Source organism: Atractosteus spatula, chromosome 10 (assembly GCF_055471065.1).
Source record: "Atractosteus spatula isolate fAtrSpa1 chromosome 10, fAtrSpa1.hap1, whole genome shotgun sequence".
NCBI classification, from domain to species: domain Eukaryota; kingdom Metazoa; phylum Chordata; class Actinopteri; order Semionotiformes; family Lepisosteidae; genus Atractosteus; species Atractosteus spatula.
The window spans coordinates 10,064,573-10,091,211 of NC_142715.1; the positions used below are offsets into that span (position 1 = coordinate 10,064,573).

The 26,639-nt window shown below is 43.5% G+C and overlaps 2 pseudogenes; both read left to right on the plus strand.

Annotated features, from left to right (window-relative positions):
* The first annotated feature begins 3,292 nt into the window (after positions 1-3,292).
* Positions 3,293-3,411, plus strand: LOC148824902 (5S ribosomal RNA; annotated as a pseudogene).
* Positions 3,412-3,948: 537 nt separating this feature from the next.
* LOC148824903 (5S ribosomal RNA) lies at positions 3,949-4,067 on the plus strand (annotated as a pseudogene).
* Positions 4,068-26,639: the final 22,572 nt, after the last annotated feature.

Genomic DNA, 26,639 nt, shown 5'->3' on the forward strand with positions numbered 1-26,639 from the left:
CCTGTGGCATGGAGGCTGTTGTGACCTCAGCCGGGACATGACTTCCCTGTATATCCGGGGAACAAGAAAATATTTTTATTTCTTGTCCAGAGGGAACAGAAGGAATCTCCACAAAGGCTTCTGTGTTCAGTGGGCACTGTGTGAGCACAGTCTGCCTCTTGGCCCCCCTTTCCTTCTGTACAAAAGGCTTAGGAGCCTTGACCTGTTTCCACACCTTGCCTTTCTGGTGATCCACCAAAGGTTCATCTCTGAGTCGCATGCCCTTTTCTTTTTCTACCCGTTTGAGCTTGCTGTATGACATCAAACACCTTTCAACCTCAGTGTCAATCAATGTCTCACTGTGTAAGACATCTCCCATGGCAGCCTTGAGGTAAAAGCTTCCTGCTTTTCCTCTCTGTTTTACTGCCTGCTCTGTGACTTCAGGGGTGGAGTAAGCTCTCGCTTGCGAGTGGCTGACCTCATCCAGGCAGGAACCCTTCCGCTCAATCAGATAGACTGAGGGGGGGAGAGGGGGCGGGTCTCCGCCTCCTCCAGTGGAGAGTATCAGCTCATTCACGCTTCTGGCAGCCTTGGGGAGCGGTTGTCTCTGTCCTAATAAAACTTGTTCAAGCCTGGCCAGGCGGGCGGCTACTGAATCCTTTTGTTCAGCTTTATCTAGCCCTTTCCCTTCCCCGGTGTTCTCATGGCACTTAGGACGCTGGGTGCGGTCCTGTGTGCCTGCTTTGGAACGGGGCTTAGCCAGCTCAGGAGCCTGTGCTCCTTCGAGCAGGGGGGAATTAACCCTGCTGGCTCTGACGGCGAACACAGTCGCTTTAGCACCTTTTTGCTCAAAGCGACTTTGGACATCATACTCCCAGGCTTTCTGCACTAATCTCTTAATATCGGTCATTTTCATGGTCTGTGCATCTGTATGCATTAAGATCATCTTTCTGACTGACGGGTGGAGATTCGCAATGAATAAACCCTTGAAATGTGTGTTCTCTTCACAACCCTCATCATTTGCCCTGCAAAATAAGTTCGTCTAAGTCTCTCCTAATATTCGCGAGGGGACTATGCTCTCTCGTGCTTAATGTTAAGGGCGGCGGCTATCGCGGCAGTCGGGTCAATAAACGCACTGTATTCTCGGATAAGTGCTTGACACAGCTCTTCAAAGTCATCACAGACGTTCTTCATCTGCCTAGCCATCCACTCATGTACAGCTCTGCTGCTAGTTTTCCTGACCAGAAACACTTTCTCCTGTTCTGTGGCGTTTGGCAGGTACTGCAGGGTATACCTGAGGTCTTGAATATAACTCTCGATATTATTCTCTGACACTGCAGGTCAAATCTCTCCATGTCCTTCGCTAGCTCTCTCAGAGAATGGAGGTTTATTCTCCTAGCTTCTCCGCTGACGGAGATATGACGGAGATCGTGGTCAGACCTGTCGCTGCTAGAGAGAGTGCTTAATAGCGACTCGAATTCAGACCTTTTAGCAACCATCGTTAAACTTAAAGAGTATTACTTTTAAGTACGAAATCACAGTTCTACCACAGAAAACCACAAGATCAAGTATGCAATCAACCCGGTAGATCGCAAAAGATCACAAAACAATCAAGCACTGCTTAAAGAGCAAGGGGAACTTTTTTCCTTTCGGCTTTCAGCACACTGTATTGTCGCGTATGAAACCCGCGGCGTTTTATATTGAATTATTCCGCTTGGTTGACTCATTTTAGTCTTACCATAGCCCAGGTATGACTGAAATGAGTCCAGGGATGCCAATAAATGTAGTGTGCTCTCTGAAGGCACCAGTTCTGTAGGGTTTGGGCATGTACGGGGACATTTATTAATTGTAGCCGTAAATCACAAAATGATTCTTTTGATGGCCTTAGAATCCAACCATGCGATATAACTCAAACAACGCACACACCCACGGGTACTAATACACGAGGATACATTTATTAATACAGAAAATATGCATATAAACCTAACAGATCTTATCGAGAGGGTTATCAGAATACAAAAGGTATATATACAATCAGTTACAAAGAGTTACATATGTCAAGAGGACATACGTTCAGTATATCATTCATTTAGATCGTTTCATAAAGTGAACTTGGTTACAACTTCTACATTAGATACTGAAAACAAGTACATAACTCTTAGGAATTAAATTGATATCAACTGGTTGGGATAACAATTGAATTCTCAAGCTGTAATGCATTGAAGTTGAATACTCATCCAATCTCTGGGGATTCAGATCTCCTGCGGGCTCTCTGGCTCCGTGCCAGGCTGTGCTGTGCTGCCGATGATCACTGACCGGCTAGTTAGTGTTGGCTTTAACTAGCAAAGTTTGTGCACAGGAGAAAAGATGACTGTGGGTCCCAGCAAGTCAGGAAGAGGACCGGTTCATTCCTGATGAAGCGCTAGTTCTGAATAGTGATTCAGCTGTCCACAGTTCCGACCTGTTCACAAGGCTTGCTGCTGGTGCTTACCTCAGGTGGATCCTCTGGTTACTCTCTGGCAACCTCCGCTCTAGACTCTTAGAACAAAAGAAAGTTCTGGCACTCGGACACACTGGCCGTTCCGTGGTTGTCCGGGCTGAGTCTTAGGATGGTCAGGAGGCGCGCTGCGAGAATGTCCTGCCCTTGGGAGCCTTTTGGTCCTGGGCCGTCCTGCCCTGGAATTCTCCTTTGAATTCCCTTTAGAAAAGTCCAGGAAATAGTCTCTCAGGCCCTCTGTGTTGCCTGTTTTTACCTGGAGGAACTTCAGCTCGTTCATTGGCTGAAAGTTCCATGGGCATCAGAGTCCCACGTGGGTTACTCGGCCCTACCAGTCCCTGATTGGTTGATCAAGTTGAGATGTGAGTCACTTACTCCTGACACACACTTACTCCTGACACACAGGAATGCAGTCCAGATGTCCATCTGGCACACCCCAGACAGATAGGCGCCAATGGATGACCATTGATCATGATAGCTAAGCTTAGCTAAGTGCATCCCCATTTGGGAGCTGTCCCTTATCAAAAGAAAACATCTTTAAATGAGCCTGCATGAATAGTTTCTCTGTGGCTGCACCACAGAGATGAACAGAGAGATGGGGCCTCATTAGAAAAAGCACAGCAACACTTAATTCTGTCTTATTAACAACCATTGCAGCTTCAAGTGAAAGGCTGAAGTGAAATAGAGCGGGGACGAAGGCAGTGAAGAGAGAGAACGTGGGAAGAAGAGAAAAACGCAAGGGAAAAAAAGCAGCGTCGTAAAAGAGGTGACGGAGCTGTCCTCTCTATAAGAAGGGTGCCAGCGAACCTTGCTCTTGCTTACGGCCACACCCCCTTGAGCACGCCTGATCTTGTCTGATTTCGGAAGCTAAACAGGGATGGGCCTGGTTAGTACTTGGATGGGAGACCGCCTGGAAATACCAGGTGCTGTAAGCTTTTAAGCACAGGAGGCGCCCTATCCCCGCTCGCTCACTCATTCCCCTGTTCACACGAGCAGTGCGGCTTTTCCGTCTGTTTATTTGTCAGCTTTGGCGAGACACGGGTGCTTGTGTATTAGCGTGAGCGTTTTTTATTCTGATCATGAACAGTTTTACAAGTCCGCAAAGGATCGAGGAAAGGTTTATCGCCAGCTGAAAAGAGACACAGCGCTTCGGCTGTGGAGACTTGTTCGGCTGGCGTTCGGGGAGTCGCGTTTTTCAGAATTGTATTGAGATCGTTTTCCACAGAGCTCAGATGTCAAAGCAAAGCAGCAGCTCTCCACAGCGATCCTCTATAGCGCCCTTTCTCCCGCAGCTCCGTCCTCATTGGAAGGAAGCAAGAGTGAAAGGCTGAAGTGAAATAGAGCAGGGACGAAGGCAGTGAAGAGAGAGAACGTGGGAAGAAGAGAAAAACGCAAGGGAAAAAAAGCAGCGTCGTAAAAGAGGTGACGGACCTGTCCTCTCTATAAGAAGGGTGCCAGCGAGCCTTGCGCTGGCTTACGGCCACACCCCCTTGAGCACGCCTGATCTTGTCTGATCTGGGAAGCTAAACAGGGATGGGCCTGGTTAGTACTTGGATGGGAGACCGCCTGGGAATACCAGGTGCTGTAAGCCTTTAATTGCAGGAGGCACCCTATCTTCGCTCACTCGCTCATTCTCCTTTTCACACGTGCAGTGCGGCTTTTTGGCTTTTTATTTGTCAGCTTTGGTGAGACACAGGTGCTTGTGTATTAGCATGAGCGTTTTTTATTCTCATCATGAACCTTATATACTGTATCTCTACATCCCATAACCTTTAACGGCAGGTGCCTGGGTGTGGACATGTTGTGATGTAATATTTAATTTAAAAGTAAACATTTTAGTAAAGTCTGTTATATTTTTAAAATCTATAAGCGTTATAAATATCAATTTTTGCTCGTGCGTATAATTTATCGCTGCTAAATGTGTCTTATTCAATTATTTAAACACTTTTATGACCTATCCACTAAAATATAAAGACCTGCCCTACAACGCTCTTCTCAAAAGATAAAATAAGTTTTACATTTTTTGATTCAATGTAATTTATTTTCTAGAGAAACACACATCATTTGAGGCTTGGGTTGCATGTTAATATTTTTAAGGTTTAAAGACTTTACGTTCACGGTACGTGGAAAATCATTTCAAACTTTTGAAAAGTTGTTGAGAATTTGTCATTGAAATAAGCTTACATATTTTAATTCAACGTGATTACTTTTCACTCTCGATAAAACACGTGTGATTTTGGGGCGGGGGGATATGGTGGGGTGTTCTAAAACATCACAACCATTTGAAAAATGTCTTGAGCTATGTAGGCATGGTTACAAATTTGGAGTTTATGCTTAAATTAGCCGACTTGCCGGTTTTGAAGTGTGACACCTGAGCTGTCAGGCCCCGATTTTGACTGCTGCGAAGATGGCTTCTTTGAGTAGTGAATCATCGGATTCCTCTGCTTTGCAAACTGAAGAAGTAGGTTGCTAAAATATTTTTTCTGATAGTAGAATTGTCGTTTCAATCTGCGTTTAGCGTATTTCGTTTTCAACACTTTGTCTTCTTTTTAGCAAAAGCTGACCCAGCACTCAGTGGTGTGTGACAGTGGCTGTCATGTGAACTCTGATGGTGATTCAGGTGTTGGGGGTCTGTCAACGACTGATGAAGAGTTGCTACAAATGCTAAATATTAAACCACAACAAGTTCGAAGCAAACGAAGAACTCTAACACAAAAGAGGCATTACAATTTAAATATTTTAGGTAAAAAGCATGCCTATTTATTTTGTTAAGCCTTCCTTTTCTTTTTTCCTTTAATAGAATAACGAAGAGGTCAACGCATCAATCTTCAAACTACCATCAAGCTTGAATGTTTCGTGTCTGTTCATGTGTGTTCGCCAAAATGTGATTAATGATGATGTTCAACCTAGTTTAGCTAACGATGGCTCTAATGAGCCCGATGCTATGGATCAGATTGTAAAGTCGGTGGTATGTTGCACCTTCAACCATTGTTTAAAGGGGGTTGTGGTTGATGAATGCGCGGCCTGTTTGATTAATCATCCAGGTCAACGGGGTCACACATGCCTGGTTGTCGGGTGCGCGGATGGGTACTGTGGTGTCTCCGGGGGAAAGTTTATGTAAATGAAAGTAGTACTCACACCACACTTTTCTTTCCTGAGTTTCGTGGCGTTTCTTCCTCCAACTATCTTCCAAATACAGTCCGTAATCCGTTTCCTTAATCCTGATCCGATCCGAGTTCCAAAAGTCCGTAATAAAGCCAATCCGCGATGTATCCTTATCCAGTGTCCGTAATCCAAAAACCATAAACCTTTTCTCCTTTCAGTAGTCCGTTATTCTTTAGCCCGATCTTTAACATACACCTCTTTCCTCTCTTTTCCTCCAAACCGCATTCACCTTATCGGCTTCCGCCCTGTTCACTGCCTCCGGGGCACTTATATTTCGGTTCCTGATGCGGCTCAGCTGTGTCTCATTGTTTCTCAGGGTAGACCCTTTCCATTTACCGGTCAGCTGATTCTTTTTGGCAGCCATTTTGCTAAGGTCCATATCTAGTATTTTAAGTAGGTCATTCTGAAAATACCTGTTATGAATGACCCTTCCCCTGGTCATGTTACAGTACAAAGATGTGTTGTTTGCCGCATTAGAAATTTATAAGTGTCTCAGTTTAGCCCGAATTTTATCGGCTGTTCTGTACATCGCCAGTGGCCTGGGTGCCTATACTTTTACAGATGATACTGAGCGGAGTATAAAGCACTTGCTGAGAAAAATAATTGACGACCGCTCGCCATATGAGTATGTATGCTCCTTACTTGTAAAGGTAGATGGAAAAATACTACACGTGACTTTTGGTGCGTTGCAAAACTTATTTTATACTTATTTATACATATTTTTACAGAAAAGAAAAAAGATCTATGTAAAACCAGGGCTGTGAAATACTCGCAATGTGAATAGAGCTTTCACTCTGTTTTATAGACACAGGTGTGCCATCGTGAGAAGAATGAAAAATTTCGAATGTATACGTAAGAATTCTTACAAAAAGTGCTTTACACTCTTCTTTCTGCAAAGCTTGAAATGAAAATCAATTAACTGAATACTAATGTCCTTGAATTTGTTAAAGAGATAGATGTGCATGTAAAGAACATGAGTGAAATTACTGCGATTCTGATGTTTTCAGATCAGAAACTGAAGCCTGGCGGATTCAGCGGTGTGTATTCCAAAATACAACGTATTTTACATAGAACCTGTGGTAACACCGTCCCTCTGATCACTCAGGCTAATTTATTTGCTCTGTTAGGGTTGCCCAGTTCGGTGTTCACGGCTATAGAAATGGCGAGAGAAAGGGCGTTATGAATGCTTTTTCAGATGCTGCTGAGTTTCTGAACAATGTTGGGGCGATAGCTACAACTAATTTTCTGCACCAACATTTAATTGGCGATTGCAAGCAGTAGTCTGTAATGTGTGTGAAAAGTTTAAAAGTGTATACTGGGATGTTTCTGTAATTTAAAACCTACTGATGAAATAAAGTGGTTCACATTTCACATGCTATTTGTCCTGCGAGTTCTTTCTGTGACACTTTACTCAGTCAGTCACTCAGTCAGTGTGTGCGTGTGTGCGTGTGTGCTCACATCCCGGAAACTCGCGGCCCTCACCAGACTTCCCACACCGCCGATTCCCTAGGGTTATAATAGATTGCATTCAAACCTGCAGCAGACATTATCACCTTCCATCCCTCATCGCTAATACGCGCTTTCACACACTTATTTATAAATCGAAGGGGATGCGGTGGTGGGCATTTGGACCCTGAGGCCTGGGGCTGCTCAGGGTGGAAGGCGGGACAACAACACTCATTATGACACACCATTGGCTCTGGAGGGGGCGGGACATCCACCCATAACATTGCACCATTGGCCGATAAGGGGGCAGGACATCTGCCCATGGCGGCCTCCCATTGGCTGAAAAAGGGGGCGTGGTACCTGTCAAAATGATTGATGAAAGGTGTCGCTTTATTCTACTCCCGGGCCAAAAACAGCCCTCGGATCATCAACTCAATCAGGAACTCCCAGTCTCACAACTGCATTCCCTCGGTGCTTCCCTACCACCCTAACCCAATTTCTATCCCCAGGACCATCATTAACAATGACTACATTTTACAGGACGATCCCTCCATTGGTACTCTTTTTTCCGACCGCCCAATCATCTCTTATCGCTGACCACCACATAAGCTTCTTGTTCACAGCTCCCTCGCACTCAGCACCTTCCCCTGCAATAGCACTCGCTGCATCACTTGCAAATACATATCTACCGACATTCAGGGCATCACAGGACAATTCCGGATATCCCTGACAACATCCTCTATCTCATTTACTGTATCTCTTGCAAAAAATGCCCAGCTATCTACATTTGGGAAACCGAAAGGAGACCAGGAGAACACTTCAGAGAACATATTAGGGCTGGGAAGGTTAAAGATTTCTCCAAGCCCATAGTTTTTCTTTTCACCTCAAATAGCCAGGATCTCTCAATGACTGATTTATTTTAAAATAATCTTCTCTATTCTCTTGCAGGTTTTGACTTCACACCTTTCTTCACCTCTCTCCATTTAGCACTTCCTGAGTGGCCTCTCTGCTGCTCCTGCCTCCTCCCCTCTCCCAGCTTTTGTTCTTCTGTGCCATTTAATCTTTGTAATCTGCCCCGTCTTTCTCACACCTGAAGAAGGCTTCACAGCTGAAACATTGAGTTTTCTCTCTTCTCTTTTCAGTATGGAATAAACCTATTACTTGTTCCTTTGCAGACTACACATGCTGACATAGTGTAGTTCAGGTGGGTAGCTGCTTCAATATACATTTGTAAATTTCACCTCTGACGGCCACGACCACTCTAATCTCTCCGTCTGTGTTCTCAAAGACGGTTTTCCAAACTCATACATCAGAAAGACCACCGAAACTAAAATTATTCTGCAGCTAGGATCACACCTTCTCCCTTCCCTTAACGACAGACTACTGTTCTTTTAAACTTTCTCCATTCATTGGAAGTTTCATTTCACACCTCTCTGCACCCATTCTGACTTCACACCTCTTGATTGGCCTCTCTTTCTGTCCCCTGCTCCCGCCTCTCACTCCTCCTCCCTCCCAACCTTTGTTCTCCCGCTACTTTACCTTTGCCCACTGCCCTGTCTCTCTCACACCTGAAGAAGGCTCCACGGCCGAAACGTTGTGTTCTCTTTCTTCTTTTTTTCAGCATGGAATAAACCTATTACTTGTTCCTTTACATTTGTAAATGTCAATTTAAAACTGTAAAAATAGTAGGATTGTAACTCCACTTTAAAACGTGGCAAGAAATAGACACATGGCAGGCTACACCCTGGAAAGGACACCAGTCCATCCCAGGGCAAAGATATAAAAAATAAACATATAGGCAGCACATATCAAGCCTTACAAGAAATCATTAACAGCCTCAACACACACCACCGGTCCATTAAACTCAAATACACCAAGCATGGTAGCCTGATAGACTTCCTAGACACCACCACATACAAGGTTTCTTCCTTCAACAACACAGACAAACTGGACATCAAGGTATTTTTTAAAGACACATTCACACGGCTTACTGCACAAGGATAGCTTCCACCCAAAACATACTTTAAAAGGACTGGTAAAATCACAACTCCTACACTTCCACAAAATCTGTACACAACAAGACTTTGAGGAAGCCAAATACACACTCTTCCAAGCTTTATGCCAGAGAAGATACACACAAAGTTTCCTCAAAAATGTGGCACAAACATTTCTAAATAGAAAAACTCCAGATGACAGAAAAATACCCCTCAACACATCATATTCTCAACTCAGCATAAAAACCAACCAAAAACCATGATATTAGAAAACACAAACATACGAAGGGAGCACAAAATCATATCTGCACACAGAAAAAAACAAAAACCTTCAGCATTAATTAGTCCAAAGCAAGCTAAAACCTGTACACAACAGATCATATACACCAAGAGCCAAACATTTATTAACAGAAAACAACGATCCAAAACAAAGAAACTAAAGAAATCTTCCAGTTGCAAAGGGCACTCTCAGAAAACATCAATAACGCCATCTACAGCATCTAGTGCAAAAAGTGCGGGGTGACCTATGTGGGGGGGAACGGGTAACTCCATCCGAACCCAGCTGACACAACACAGGTACATCAGGAACCACGGGACTGGAAAGCAACCCCAACTGGACAGAGATAGAAAGAAAGAAAAAGGAAAGGGAGTGGATCAAAAGACTTTATACTATCTTTACACAAGACCTGAACATCAGAAAAACCGGGAGGGTTTTAGTCGTTGGAAGGAGAGTGCTCTCCTTGTCCCAGATGGTCCCCTCTCGGATAAAATCTGGGAGAAGGAGCTTTGTTCCCCTCTCCTAACTAGCCAGATCCTACAGGGACTGGAACTCTTCACCATACTAACACGCAACAAACAGAAGAATAACTGAAACCAATCAGCTATGGAAACTCGCACAGCTTGCACAGTCCTACTAGGGAGGAAAACAAAAGACCCTGATTGCCTATTGAGATGTTAATGGTCCATGCATAATCCCCACCAGGGTAAGCAGAAACCCATTCACCAACTGAAACTGCACCTACTCATACAGAAACGTACAGAAGGAACACAGACCATAGGATACAATCTAGCCCCCTAGGAGGAACTACAACACACTGCCCCTTACAAAACAGGATAAAAACAGGCCAGCATGGACACAGTGTTCCAGAACAATGCCTGAAGAAGACCCAGGCAGAAACATAGCGACACACAGAAAGGCAAGATTGTCTTCCTATGGAGCCACAGATTCTACAGAGGTAAAGCTGCCTAACAGTGGAAACCTAACGGTGTCAACGAAGCTTTAGGCATTTAAATGGTAAGTATGGATCAATCCAAAGTTGACAACGCACGCAACCGTACGGTCACCCTCCACACTGCCTACACAACAAACATGTCAAACAGACAGGATACCTTCCAACAAGGAACCAGGATCATCTACAAAATGATCCAAACAGTCCACCATTTACAAAACACAGCAGTTTTATTGGACAGGAGAACCGAGCACCCGCCAGCCTACGACGGAAGACAGAGGAATTCATAAAACCTTCCAAGCCACCCAAACTCACATATTTGAAGCTGGTAAGCAATGCCAAAAATTGGCTTCACACCACACTGCAGATCCTCGAAGAGCATTACGAAGAAAATCTGTCATACAACTAGAGGATCTTGAGCTTCCCCACTGGGAGGAAGCTTTCACACTTGCTTCCAACTGATCAAAGAAACATTATGGGAGGAAATTGCAGAACACCACCTTTGGACCCTACAGTACACAAGCTATCAATACTGGGTTAGGGAAGGACACTCTGGCAGATCAAATTATCACAGCAGTTTTTAAATTCTACAACGACTTCTACTGGAAAGACTGCGAACAAGACCAAGTAAGAGTTGAGTTGTTTTATAAAGTCATTATTTTAGAGCAAGGTATAATTCTGATAAAAATACAATAAACAATATGGTGAAGCTATTGGAGAGAAAATTAAGGCTCGGTTAAGAAACTGAAACAGTCTTGACTTGTTCCTTTACACAAAAGTTATTTATTTTCAAAAGAGACCCATGAGGATTCCTCTGGTGTGCAAGACCTGCCTGAAGACATTTGACCAGTTTCCTCTTCACCTAAAGAGGGTGTGTATGAAATGAGCCTCAGCAGAGGAGATCAGCAAGTTCCTTCTCCAGGCCAGGAAGGACCTGTTGAATCACCTGAGGAATGGGCAGGTCGGGGATTGCAAGAGCATAGGGCTCATGTGTGGTGAGAATGTGAGACTGGCGGAGTCCATGGACTGTTTTATGTGGAATCCTGAAGACACATCAGCAAGGTAAGATATTTATAATTTATAAGGCTTCTTCTGTTTCATTTCTAACCTTTACCTTTATGTAAGGGTATGTTAAAATGATATACAAGTGGTCCAGAAGCCCTGAGCAAGAGGCTGCTGTCCAGGAGGAAGAGATGCCAGAGACATGTGAGTTCTGGAGAACTTTCTATTTTTTCCAAATGTATATTTTGTTTTATACTTGTATTCTAGTTTGTCTTAGAAGTAAAAATGTTTAAATGTGTATTTTGTATTCCTACTGTCCCCCCAGTTCTTAAAAGCCATCAGCAGGCTCTCAGGAAGACGGTGACCCAGGCTGGACTGGACAGAACGCACTCCCTGGATGCTCCTCACCTGGCTGGGTTTAAACAGGACCTTACCAAGGATCTTGGAGTGGCAGATTGCTCTCAGGAGGTATTTATTTTTAAAGGCATTTAAAATTGAGCAGTGATATTTCCATAGCACATGTTTTTACTCCTTAGCTTAAAATTCACCCATGTGAAATCTCAGCCATAAACATAGTGACTCTACATTTGTCAGGTAGAAAATGTTTCCAGATTCCTCTTTTTATGGATCCATCTGCATCTTCCTTAAACTTTGTAAAGGGCCTATCCAAAACAACAATTATTGTAACCAAATGAAGACCACTGGACTGTCTCACCAAATCATTGCTAATTATATTAAGAACATAAACCATTTTCCTGGCTACATCCTAAATGATATCAGTGTGAAAGTAGAGGATCCCAGCCTGGCTAACCTCATCATCAACTTCCAAAGTATCCTAAAGGATATTCAGAAGAAGAACAGTAAGAATGTTGCCAAGAGATTACTAAAAATAGGTCATTTTCATTTTAAAACTTCTTTCAGTTGTACTTTTAATCTGAATACAAAAAAAGTTGATGAGTATTAATTTCTCCCACAGATATAGACAGTTGCAGAGTCCAGAACCAAGTACGAACGATTGCTGGAAGGTGCTGATGGTTGCAAAGAGAGATGTGTTGCACAGACTGGGCAAGACATCACCTTGCCTGAGCAGCTTCTTGTACTGTATTACCTGCAGGCCTTTCTCCAGCTGAAGCACCTGTAGCACCCAGGGGTGGTAAAGAACATGACAGTAAGAATACTTTCATACAACAAAAGTAAGAAATTACATAGATGGGATTTTTACAGTTTGGTGTATTCATTTTTATTTTCTCGCTATTACAGGTTGAGGAATGGGTGCAAAGAAAGTGTTGTTTCAACAAGTGGGCACAAAAATGGTCATAATTCCTGTTAAAGAGCACAAAACCTCAAACAACAGCTGGCTTCCTTTGCATTGAGTGAAGAAGAGGAACATGCAAGTTGATGGCTACATTGATATACCCATCCACTCAATTCAGGGTTGTGGTAGATCTGGAACCATCCTGGCAAGCAGTGGATGCAAAGTACTGTATCACCCATAATGTGACACCAGTCCATCACAGGACTCACTCACACCATGGCCAATTTTCAAAGAAGCCAATTAAAATCCATGTTAATACCGAACAAAAGACCTCCACCTGCATAGCTCCAATCATGTACAGTATTTAAGAAAATCTGGAATGTACCTTAATTGCATTTTATTTGTGTTTTATCAGCCGTTTCATCTTTACTTCACTAAACTGTGCTGTAATGCCCAAGTCAGCCGCTGTGAAAGGAGATGGAGAAGATGGACTGGTCAGCCAATGTATCAACAGTGTCTGAAGTGCTTGAGAAGTGGAAGCCCAACACAGGACTGCCACCAAATGACATGCAAATTAAAAAGTTGATAAAGTATCAAATCTGGGAAGGCCTGAGCATCACTGACGATCCTGTGAAGGGGAAGAAGTTTGTGACTTCCAGGTGTTTCCAGAAGGGAGAGGTGGTGTGTGATTACAATGGCAAGGTCATCACAAAGACAACTGCTGAAGCTCACAGATGACAGAGGGAGACATGAGATGTCTTTTCTTTTCAGATGAACCTGCACAAAAACTGTGCATTGATGCTCGTGAAAAGCACTGAGCCTGCCTCCCGGATAAGGAGGCAAATCGGAAGATGGATAAATCAATCAAAGAGAAAAGACAATGTAAGGGCTGTAAGAAAGTCATTTATAATCAACGAACAGCCTGTCATAATTCTGTCTGTGACAAAAAGGGACATTGTTGAGGGGAGAAGAGCTCCTCTGTGATTACAGCATTTCCAGGAAATAATTTCAAGGTGAAGGACAAGCTCTGGAGTGGTTGGTTCACTGACCATTTCCAAAAAAGAAACTAAGTAAGTATATTAAAATGCATATTTTGCAGATATTCATTTTCTTGTACTTTGGAATTAATGTAAAAATTATATTCGTGTTAATGTCTTGAAAATAGCATTTCTCATTCTCATCAGCAAGGATATAAGGAAGGGATATAGGAGTGCTAAAAAGATACATGATTTTCAGATGAGTATAGAAGGCAGATAACTATCCCACTCAATTGTTACTGCAAAGAAATGCCACAGTGTAAACAAAAAGGTGAACCATTCTTGAAATTTATTGACAGAATCTGAATAGCACGGCATTCCCAGACCAGGCACTGGAGTTTCCTGCAGCGTTAGATGGGTAGTCTCTTGGTAAGAGAGAGATCGACAGAGTACTGGACTTCATGAACGACACCTTTCCAATTCATCGAGAACAGAGCCCACAAGATCTAGAGTCTAGAGAACAATTTCTTACAATATTAGTGGTAGTTTCTGAATAGGTTAAGGACAACATAGTTGTAGAGCTATCTTGCAACTTCTTAAAAGTTGTAAAAGTGATTACCATATTGCCAGTGGTTTATATTTAAAACCTAAAGATTTTAAATTGAATCTTTCTTAAACAAAGGACATTTTTCACAGGAACAGCAGCCTAAATCAGTTGATGACTGTAAATATGACAAGCTTGTGATAAATTGTAAAGTGCAAAACAAAGTTGTATTGTTTTGGTTTTGTCTTCAACATCATATTAATAGGCATGTTATTTTTAGAGCAGCTGCCTGCCATTCACCACCAGCCAAGGTGCCACGAGGTACATGAAATGACCCAGAAGTACTTAATGATACAGAGAAGAGCATATGGGGGGAAAAAAAAGAAGACAAGGAATATCCATTAACACGTGCATCTAGAAGCCAGAAGACGGGTGATGATCAGCATTTCAAAAGCAGACACTGGAGGTTGAATTCAAGTTTTAACAGTGATTGTCTATGTTTGGCTTCAACACAAATCATATTAATATGCTCACATTATTAATTTGTACAAAGTCCCCAATATTCATTACAGGCGACGTTCCCAGGAGTACACACGACCCAGTCAGAACGTGGCTAGCTGACGTGCAGTGGACCTCAGGGAAAGAACTCTTGCCCACACGGATGTCTCTGCTCTGAAAACCACTGGATAAAGGTATATGGCGGTCTGTTCTCAGCTGTTGATTTTGTGAAAAAATATTGAATATGAAAGATTGAAGTGTCACTATTCAATGAAGTTCAGACATAAGTATTATGTTGAGAAGCTAGATCTGTTCTACTAATAGCTTTAGTACCTTAATATTGTACTGTTTGCTCTGGTTTTCAGACATCAGTCCAAGATCATTGGTGGGTTAATTGATTTCTGGTAAGATTGGCTCCACGTGTGAGTGTGTGTTTACATTTCTATCTGGCATCCTCAAAAGATGGTTTTGTTTCCTTTTCTTAATTGCTCTTGATTACTAGAGTTTATTTGGCATGATACATTTGTGATAAATGCTTTTTCTTTGTGAATAGTCTTATTTTAATCTACATAATGTCAATGAGTTAGTACCTTAAAGAACAAGCAGTAAAAGAAATGACATTTCAGGTTTATTAGCTAAAGTTACTGAGATTCCTTTACAGTGCAGAGACCCATCTTTAATATGCTGTGTGTGCTCATAATGGACTTGAAATTTGTTTTTGTCACAATGTAAAGTTATAATAAATAGATAATATACTCTATTTTACAAGACTTGACTATTTTAATTCCATACTTCCATGGACTGCTTTGGAATGCATTCCTTACAATTTTCCTAAATAATCATTGTCTCACAGTGTAGACCTGGGTGACATAACAGGGGTCAGGGCTGTGTTGACTGGAGGTTTGTGTAGACTGGCCATTGTCTATGCGAGACTGTGGGATCACTAGGGGTTCCCCCCCATCACCTGTAACATTGTCAAGTGGTATAATTACCTACAAAAGCTAAAGTTTCCTCCATTAAGGGGTCACTATTTGTTACATTCTGGCGGAACAAGAGACAAGATAAACCTCTCACTGTCACTGACGGAGCAGTCCGGGACACTCTATGCTAGATTGGACTGTTGTCTTTGGAAGATGGGGTCACAGGTGATGAAATAGACCACAGTGGCAGTCCTGTGTAGCGGCGAGGCTTAATAATAAGGCAGAATTAAGTGTTTCTGAGCTTCCCAAATGAGGCCCCATTTCTCTGTTCATCTCTGTGGTGCAGCCACAGAGAAACTATTCATGCAAGATGATTTAAGGTTTCCTAGGACAGCTCCCAAAGGGGGATGCACTTAGCTAAGTCTGGCTATCATGATCAATGGTCATCCACTGGCGCCTATCAGTCTAGGGAGTGCCGGATGGACATCTGGACTGCATTACTAAGTGTCAGGACTAAGTGACTCATATCTCACCTTGATCAACCAATCAGGGACTGGTAGGGCTGAGTAACCCACGTGGGACTCTGATGCCCATGGAACTTTCAGCCAATCAACGAGCTGAAGTTCCTCCAGGTAAAAACAGGCAACACAGAGAGCCTGAGAGATTCAAGAAGACTCCAGATTCAACAAGATTCAGATTCGGGAGATTCAGTAAGATTCTGGAGAGGATTCTGTGGACTGTTCTAAAGGGAATTCAAAGGAGAATTCCAGGGCAGGACGGCCCAGGAGCAGAAGGCTCCCAAGGGCAGGACATTCTCGCAGCGCGCCTCCTGACCATCCTGAGACTCAGCCCGGACAACCACGGAACGGCCAGTGTGTCCGAGTGCCAGAACTTTCCTTTGTTCTAAGAGTCTAGAGTGGAGGTTGCCAGAGAGTAACCAGCAGCAGGCCTCGTGAACAGGTCGGAACTGTGGACAGCTGAATCATTATTCAGAACTAGCGCTTCATCAGGAACGAACCGGTCCTCTTCCTGACTTGCTGGGACCCACAGTCATCTTTTCTCCTGTGCACAAACTTTGCTAGTTAAAACCAACACTAACTAGCCGGCCAGTGAGCATCTGCAGCGCACCGTCGCAAGCCGCACAGCACAGCCTGGCACCGAGCCAGAGAGCGCGGATTGGACAGCAACAGCCTGCAACTGTTTCTTTGTGCCCGCAGGAGATCTGAATCCCCAGAAATTGGATGAGTATTCAACTTCAATGCATTACAGCTCGAGAATTCAATTGTTATCCAAACCAGTTGATATCAATTTAATTCCTAAGAGTTATGTACTTGTTTCAAGTATCTAATGTAGAAGTTATAACCAAGTTCATTTACGAAACGGTCTTAATGAATGATATACTGAACGTATGTCCTCTTGATGTGTAACACTTCGTAACTGATTGAATATATATCTTTTGTATTCTGATAACCCTCTCGATAAGATCTGTTAGGTTTAAGGCATACTCTATGTATTAATAAATGTATCCTCGTGTATTAGTACCTGTGTGTGTGCGTTGTTTGAGTTATATCGCATGGTTGGATTCTAAAGCCATCAAAAGAATCAACTTTGTGATTTACTGCTACAATTGAAAATTGTCTCAGTAAATGCCCAAACCCTACAGAACTGGTGCCTTCAGAGAGCCACTATGATTACATATTTGGCGTCCCTGAACGGCTATGAAACACTACATTTATGGCGTCCCTGGACCGGCGTGGCAAGACTGAAATGAATCAACCAAGCGGAATAATTCATATAAAACGCCGCGGGTTTCATACACGACAATACAGTGTGCTGAAAGCCGAAAGGAAAAAAGTTCCCCTTGCTCTTTAAGCAGTGCTTGATTGTTTTGTGATCTTTTGCAATCTACCGGGTTGATTGCATACTTGATCTTGTGGTTTTCTGTGGTAAAACTGTGATTTCGTGCTTAAAAGTAATACTCTTTAAGTTTAACGATGGTTGCTAAAAGGTCTGAATTCGAGTCGCTATTAAGCACTCTCTCTAGCAGCGACAAGTCTGACCACGATCTCTTCCATATCTCCGTCAGCGGAGAAGCTAGAAGAATAAATCTCCATTCTCTGAGAGAGCTAGCGAAGGACATAGAGAGATTTGACCCCGCAGTGTCAGAGAATAATATCGAGAGTTATATTCAAGACCTCAGGTATAACCTGCAGTTCCTGCCAAACGCCACAGAACAGGAGAAAGTGTTTCTGGTCAGGAAAACTACCAGCAGAGCTGTACATGAGTGGATGGCTAGGCAGATGAAAGAAGTCTGTAATGACTTTGAGCAGCTATGTCAAGCACTTATCGAAGAATACAGTGCGTTTATTGACCCGACTGCCGCGATAGCCGCCGCCCTTAACATTAAGCACGAGAGAGCAGAGTCCCCTCGCGAATATTACGAGAGACTTAGACGAACTTATTTTGCAGGGCGAAATTATGAGGGTTGCGAAGAGAACACACATTTCAAGGGTTTATTCATTGCGAATCTCCACCCGTCAGTCAGAAAGATGATCTTAATGCATACAGATGCACAGACCATGAAAATGACTGATATTAAGAGATTCGCGCAGAAAGCCTGGGAGTATGATGTCCAAAGTCGCTCTGAGCAAAAAGCTGCTAAAGCGACTGTGTTCGCCGTCAGAGCCAGCAGGGTTAATTCCCCCCTGCTCGAAGGAGCACAGGCTCCTGAGCTGGCTAAGCCCCGTTCCAAAGCACTCACACAGGACCGCACCCAGCGTCCTAAGTGCCATGAGAACACCGGGGAAGGGAAAGGGCTAGAAAAGGCTGAACAAAAGGATTCAGTAGCCGCCCGCCTGGCCAGGCTTGAACAAGCTTTATTAGGACAGGGACAACCGCTCCCCAAGGCTGTCGGAAGCGTGAATGAGCTGATACTCTCCACTGGAGGAGGCGGAGACCCGCCCCCTCTCCCTCCCTCAGTCTATCTGATTGAGCGGAAGGGTTCCTGCCTGGATGAGGTCAGCCACTCCCAAGCGAGTGCTGACTCCACCCCTGAAGTCACAGAGCAGGCAGTAAAACACAGAGGAAAAGCACGAAGCTTTTACCTCAAGGCTGCCATGGGAGATGTCTTACCCAGTGAGACACTGATTGACACTGAGGTTGAAAGGTGTTTGATGTCACACGGCAAGCTCAAACGGGTAGAAAAAGAAAAGGGTATGCGACTCAGAGTGGAACCTTTGGTGGATCACCAGAAAGGCAAAGTGTGGAAACAGGTCAAGGCTCCTAAGCCTTCTGTACAGAAGGAAAGGGGGGCCAAGAAGCAGACTGTGCTTACACAGTGCCCACCGAACACAGAAGCCTATGCGGAGATTCCTTCTGTTCCCTCTGGACAAGAAATAAAAATATTTTCTTGTTCCCCGGATATACAGGGAAGTCGTGCCCTGGCCAAGGTCCCAACAGCCTCCATGCCACAGGAGCGGTGCTCCGAGCAGCCGCCTGATCCACCAGGTAAAGCACACACCTTTTACATCCCTAAAGAGGAGCAGATCTCCCCACCTGGCGATGAAAAGGAGCTTTCCCTGTGCACCCTGGCACCCAAGAGGGGTCAGGACCACCACCCTGCAGTGGTGGAAGGGATCCAGATGGCAGGAGAGCAGGTTGGTGATGTAGCCCTCGCCCTTAGCCCTGAGAGGTCCTCTATTAGTGAGGATCTGCTTGAGCAGCTGTCACAGGGCCACCGCCAGGTGCCCCTGGTGCAACATTCACAGGTTAGACAGGAGGTCCAGCTGGACGCTGAGACTACTGCGCTGTGGACACACCTGATCCCAGATGCCGATTCCCTCTGCTGTGACCCAGGGAACCTGCAGTCAGGTAACATTATTTCTCACAACTACCAGGTAGTGAGTGAGACTGACCTGATTGTTCCTGCCTCGACAGCAGGGTTGCCAACACACCCAGTCCCCCAGAAGGGACAGGGAATGAAAGCCGAGCCGGTTTTCTTACAGCCACCAGCTCAGTCTGTCAGTCTGAGTCTGACCAACAGTGGTTCACCCAGACTGGAGCTGGATGGTCAAGTCACCCGCCTGCCAGTGCAGGACATCGCAAAGAGGGGTGTCAGAATCCCCGCCTGCACTGACATGGGCCTGGTGGGTGATAGCGAGTTCGAAGACAGTGAACTAGCTATCCCAGTGCTGGGGCAGCTCCCTGAACCCCTAGCGAGGGAAGGGGGGAGCGAGCAGGTGTCCTACACCCACGCCCAGCGAACGATTGTAAACATGCCGATAGAGGGATTCCTCAATCAGGAAGTGTGCAGGGTGGACCTGAACAGTGAGAATGGGGTAACAATCCCAGATCACTCAGGTGCTCCAGATGACCACTCAGCCGAGGGTCAGGCATGCTCCACTGCTGCACCGCCCCCTGCAGGGTTCCTAGAGCACAGGCATGAACAAATCGAAAAAGCAGATGCCCTGGAAATGGAGGAGCAGCATCAGCAGCTGTGTCAGATCTCCCCAGATTTCCAGGATGTTGGTGCCCAAGATGCCACATGGCATACTGAGAAAGACACCATGTACACGCTGCGCCAGCTTAGAAAGGCAACAGTCACTCAGAAGGAGATGACTGGGATCAGCCACCCGAAAAGACTTTTGGGAAGACTGATTGCTGCCGCCACTGTTGCACGTTTGCTTTTTCTGGTAGGTTTGTGTGCTACTGGCACTCTCACCCTGACTGCCCCAAGAAGGCAGGTGTCAGAGATACCAGAGGGTAGTGACAGACTGTATCGACAGCAGCAAAAGTTGGAAAGCTTAGGGAAAACCCTACAGGCAATTTCCTATGCAACAGGGTTAAACCTTATTCCCCAACCAGTGGACATGATTGTTGGTGTTATACAGTGGGTTTATGCTTGTGTGCAACAGGCCAGAATGTTGACACAAGACCTGTTAAGGGAGCTTAGTGCCACTGTAGCCAGTCTAACCACGGCACAATTCCCAACCCACTTGATTCCACTCTTCTCAGTAGAGGAGTGTGTGACATTAACCCCATCGTTCATAGCTCACCCAGAAGGCAAACCAAGATTGAATTCGGTTCCAAATCTTGAGATGGGTATGGCTACCAAAGCTATCCATTGGCTGTGTCTAAACGATTCACCAATGAAGGGTGTAAAGCTACTAACGAGCAGAGGAAGGTTAATGAACCCCATGAAGAGCAGGTGGGAAGTAAGTGGCTGGTCAGCACACCACGTTTAACTGACACTGTGACTTGTGACAGGCATGATGCAGCTACCTAATAAAACAGTTCCTTTAAGTTCCTGAGGAGGCCATAGTACAGCATGGTAACTTAACACTGTACGGTCTAGAACCAGACAACATAAGACCAAACTTGAGGTCATGGATGCCTTCAGGTGCCACACTAAGGAATTGGATAGAAATCCAAGAAACAGTAAGCCCTGAAGAGGTACAGGTAGTTAGTTTGCTTTAATGGAACAAACCTCCAAACCACCCTAGCAGATACCCAACACAGGTGTTGTGGTTTATCGGGGGGCTGGGAACAGGAACTGGTGTTATTGTAACACTGCTGCCGGGTAGCTGGATCATGACTGACAGTGTACTCTGAATGATGTACTCTTACATCAAGATGTACTCCGGGTAGCATGAATGAGTCAAAGGTAGCATGCCAAAAGAAAGGAAGTGACTTCTCCCCAAATATCTACCACAGAGGTATCAGATATTGACAGTGAACTTCCTGATGTGTAATTCCTAGACTTAGATAATGTCTCCTACCGTGTTTATACATACTCCAGATGTTATTCATCCTGTTTGTATCCAATGCTGGTTCCGGTATGAATTCTCGAGGAGTAATGTAGACATTTAAGATTAATGTTCTAATGGCAAGGGACATCACTTAACTCTGTTTTGTTTTGAAGGCAACAACGCCTCAGGACCTCGTGACCTTCAAAAAGGGGGGATATGTAGCAGCGAGGCTTAATAATAAGGCAGAATTAAGTGTTTCTGAGCTTCCCAAATGAGGCCCCATTTCTCTGTTCATCTCTGTGGTGCAGCCACAGAGAAACTATTCATGCAAGATGATTTAAGGTTTCCTAGGACAGCTCCCAAAGGGGGATGCACTTAGCTAAGTCTGGCTATCATGATCAATGGTCATCCACTGGCGCCTATCAGTCTAGGGAGTGCCGGATGGACATCTGGACTGCATTACTAAGTGTCAGGACTAAGTGACTCATATCTCACCTTGATCAACCAATCAGGGACTGGTAGGGCTGAGTAACCCACGTGGGACTCTGATGCCCATGGAACTTTCAGCCAATCAACGAGCTGAAGTTCCTCCAGGTAAAAACAGGCAACACAGAGAGCCTGAGAGATTCAAGAAGACTCCAGATTCAACAAGATTCAGATTCGGGAGATTCAGTAAGATTCTGGAGAGGATTCTGTGGACTGTTCTAAAGGGAATTCAAAGGAGAATTCCAGGGCAGGACGGCCCAGGAGCAGAAGGCTCCCAAGGGCAGGACATTCTCGCAGCGCGCCTCCTGACCATCCTGAGACTCAGCCCGGACAACCACGGAACGGCCAGTGTGTCCGAGTGCCAGAACTTTCCTTTGTTCTAAGAGTCTAGAGTGGAGGTTGCCAGAGAGTAACCAGCAGCAGGCCTCGTGAACAGGTCGGAACTGTGGACAGCTGAATCATTATTCAGAACTAGCGCTTCATCAGGAACGAACCGGTCCTCTTCCTGACTTGCTGGGACCCACAGTCATCTTTTCTCCTGTGCACAAACTTTGCTAGTTAAAACTAACACTAACTAGCCGGCCAGTGAGCATCTGCAGCGCACCGTCGCAAGCCGCACAGCACAGCCTGGCACCGAGCCAGAGAGCGCGGATTGGACAGCAACAGCCTGCAACTGTTTCTTTGTGCCCGCAGGAGATCTGAATCCCCAGAAATTGGATGAGTATTCAACTTCAATGCATTACAGCTCGAGAATTCAATTGTTATCCAAACCAGTTGATATCAATTTAATTCCTAAGAGTTATGTACTTGTTTCAAGTATCTAATGTAGAAGTTATAACCAAGTTCATTTACGAAACGGTCTTAATGAATGATATACTGAACGTATGTCCTCTTGATGTGTAACACTTCGTAACTGATTGAATATATATCTTTTGTATTCTGATAACCCTCTCGATAAGATCTGTTAGGTTTAAGGCATACTCTATGTATTAATAAATGTATCCTCGTGTATTAGTACCTGTGTGTGTGCGTTGTTTGAGTTATATCGCATGGTTGGATTCTAAAGCCATCAAAAGAATCAACTTTGTGATTTACTGCTACAATTGAAAATTGTCTCAGTAAATGCCCAAACCCTACAGAACTGGTGCCTTCAGAGAGCCACTATGATTACATATTTGGCGTCCCTGAACGGCTATGAAACACTACACCTGCCTAGCTGTTATATCACTGACAGACTCACCCACACATTGAGAAGAGAGCACTGGTTTCTGTGCAGAAAGCAGAACAACTCACTTTAACTGGTCAATTAGGTCTAATGAGTTTTATTGCCCTTGACATCTAACTTACTCCAGCCCCCCTTGTGGAAACAACCCCTAATTACTGTTCATGAGCTCCTGGCCACACTTGTTCCCAGTGGAACCAACCTGGAGCAGCAGAACAGAGGTTTTTTTTTTCTTTAAGTTGTCTGCTGTTGTAAAACAAGTCATTCCTTAGGAATAAAAACTCTCCCTCTAGTCTGGTTGCTATCTCCTTTATTTGCCCCATATTCCCAGGGCAAAGCAGCTGAGTGATCAAAAGCTGAACTGCAAGGAGCTGAATTTCACACTGGGTTACAACAGACCCTGGTGGGAGAATGGGCAGGAGAGGGCCGGTTGTGCTCCTGAACTAGTCCCCTCCTCTCCTACTCTCGTATTTGCATCACAGTCTATAAACTCCAGCCCTATTGCTTTTCTTCCAGTTCATTTTTTTTAATACAGCTCGTGAATTATGTATACTCTTGTGAAGTATCAAGAAAGCACTATTATCTTTATTCCCGACGGTCTAGCACAGTAACCACTCCAATAACTTTAACTAGAGGAAGAAACCCAGCTTCTGCTCAAAAGGAAAAAAAAACATTGAAATCATAAATCTCCAACACTGGCTGTAGACTCTGTGTGTCCGTGCTCAGCGGTTATATAGGACAGGACTCAGCGCGCAGCAGGTGCGGCTCATTGCTCTACGCTCCCCGTGCGGAATGCGCGTCTCCTCCTTCCAGACTCATAACACCGCTGCATACATCCCTCTTAAATCCCAGAAACACAGAAACTCCGGGGTGTTTCTGTGAGTCAGTACTGGGTTTCTCTGTTCGAGGTTACAAGCAGAAACAAAAAAAGCGCTGAAAGCAGGAAGTTATTTCTGCTCGTAGGCATAAACGTGTAAAAATAAATTTTCTGATTACTAAACCCCTAATAAAATCCATCTAAGTCTCCCTTTCGTTCCCAATGCACATAACTGAATATAAACCAGTCAAGTTCAGGTACTTTTCTGATGTACAGTATCTGAATAGTTCTGGCGCGGCTGTTGTAACAAAGATACTTACGAACTTTTTTTTCATACGAGCTCTTGCCGTTTTTAAAATGAATATTTTTTTGAATTCGCTAAATCACACGAAACACCAGCATCACTTATCGTAAGCATCTGACCAATTACATTCCTGAATGTTAAACCCATTTAGCATTTATTTTTAACTTGTTTTTTTTTAAATTACACACCTGTTAACTTAGTCCGGATCGCGGTCACCGAGGACCACTCCTGTCTCCCCAGATGACACTTATTATTTTTTAAGATAAACGCGAGATAAACAACGTTTGTTTGAAACCGCTCCACAAATTTTCTCACATGCACGTATTCTCAAATATCACCACAACAAAATCATAAAGTTTGTTTCCACAGACATGACACTATTATGCAATAAACCAATAAATTAATGAACTAGCAGAATCCCAATAAAAACACCCGATCACCTGGCCAGCCCAGCATGTCAATATCATACATTTTTACCAACAAAACCGCAAAAGCAAAAACCAGCATATATATATATATCCCATGTTTTTACCTTATTCTGGAGCATGATATATATCCAAAATAACCCAGACTAGTTTATCTCAAGAGCTAGAGACTAGAAAACGTTACTGATTACGTAATAAATGTTTCAAGAACGAGCGCCAGAAATAAGGCGATTTGATTGGTAAAAACCGCTGTCATTCTTTGTATTTTCAGCCATTCAGAGCCCTTAGGGGGTGAGACTTCCTCTAGAAACTTCAGGCTGCATTTTTAGCTGTCAATCATTGACTCAGAAGGGATAATCAATCAGTTTTTTTATCAGTTTCTTATCAGTGCTCCTTTTTTTCACACCAGAAGGCAACTCTGAGGTTTTTTTTCATTGCATAACAGCAGGTAAAGGCTCTCTAGCAGTGTCTTAAGGTTTTTATAGCAATTGCAATGGTTTTTATTCTTATTATTTTCTATATTTTATGATTTTTTATTATAGGCGTGAAATTTCATTCCAGGTCCAGTCTTCACAAAACATGATGTAGAATTTTTTCTAATTGATCAATTTGTCCCAATTTTTTATCCAAGCTAGTAGCCACCTAGAACAAGGTTTTCAAATCATTCCCAGGCCCTTGACATGCATATAGTTGAAAAATCTGACCTCTGAAGACCAAAAAAAAAATGTTCGCCAGCTGTTTTTTTTGTTTTTTTTTCATATGTTTGTCTGCTGAGTGGACACATTAAGAAATATAAGAAATTTGACTATTCACACTCAAAGCCAAGGGGGTTAGCTTCAATTTAAGACCTGAACCAGGCTCCTGCTATGTTCTGCTGCAGAGATATAACAAATGTTTAAGGGGGAGGAAATTCCAGGCGGACATTGGCTAAATATGTCACTGGTAGTAAAAGGTTAAGTATTCTTGCCATTTTTAGCATATTGTAAGTGGATTTTTTGCAAACATTTTATTTTTTAAATCACATGAAACACAATCAACCCATTGTAACTTCACATTGATAATTCCTGAGCTTTATAACTGTGTATTATTTCTTTTTACCTTGTTTTAATATTTTTTTTTATTATTTTTGCATTTAACAGAGCTTTTTAATATATTGTGAGCATTTTAGTGTCATTTTAAAATAGGACTATCAATGCTCCTGACTTTTAAACCTGTATTTATTCTGACATTATTCTCTCCACCTGCAGATGAGGGAGGTATTTGATTTTAAATTTGTTGATTTGGGGGGAAAATATACATTCATTTCCTTGTATGTATCACCAGTGGGAAACTTGGCATTTTTGGATGAATTGCAATCTTTACTGCAAGGCGTTCAGACTGATATAGAAATGACTGGAGATTTAAATGACACATTTGATAAATCAGACAGGAAAAGCATAACATCTAAAATGGCAGAACCCTCTAAAGTACTGAAAAATTTCCGGCACATTCATAATCAATAAAATTTATTTAATTTAAAGCATAAAATTTGCTTTAAAAAGAAAACCACAATTTGTACGATATCATATTTCAATATCGACGTTCAGATGAAGAATTTGAGGATTTGAATATCAATGGAGAGTACATTGATTTTGGGACAATGTTTGCATCTGAATAATCCTTCCTCCTGGAAAGAAGGAAAAAAAAAGTTTTGAGTCTCATTCTTCAGGATCCCCCCCAAAAAACGTGCAAATTTGTTTCCGATGTATTTTGGATAAAGATATAACTCTCATAGAAGATACATTTTATCAGTTGAATGCAGTCGATACTTTCGACTTTTTATATGATGATAGGACCTACATTTAGGGCTCAGTACTGATAACACTGCTGCTATTGATGGAGTAGAAATAAGTGATGTACTGGCAGTTTTTTTTTCTGAGGCAAGAAGTCCTAGAACACCTCCTATAAAAATGTTAAGATTCAGAGCAAGAAATATTTTTCCACCTCACCTAATGCTATTGCATTAACGAGGCTGAAGTTGGCTTCTTATTCGCCAGCTGCTGCTTTGCGTTTTTCGTTCCATCTTAAATGCTGCTGCTGTGATGTTATATCGTCTTTCGCCTGTAGATGGCTCATTTTTAAATGAGTCATTT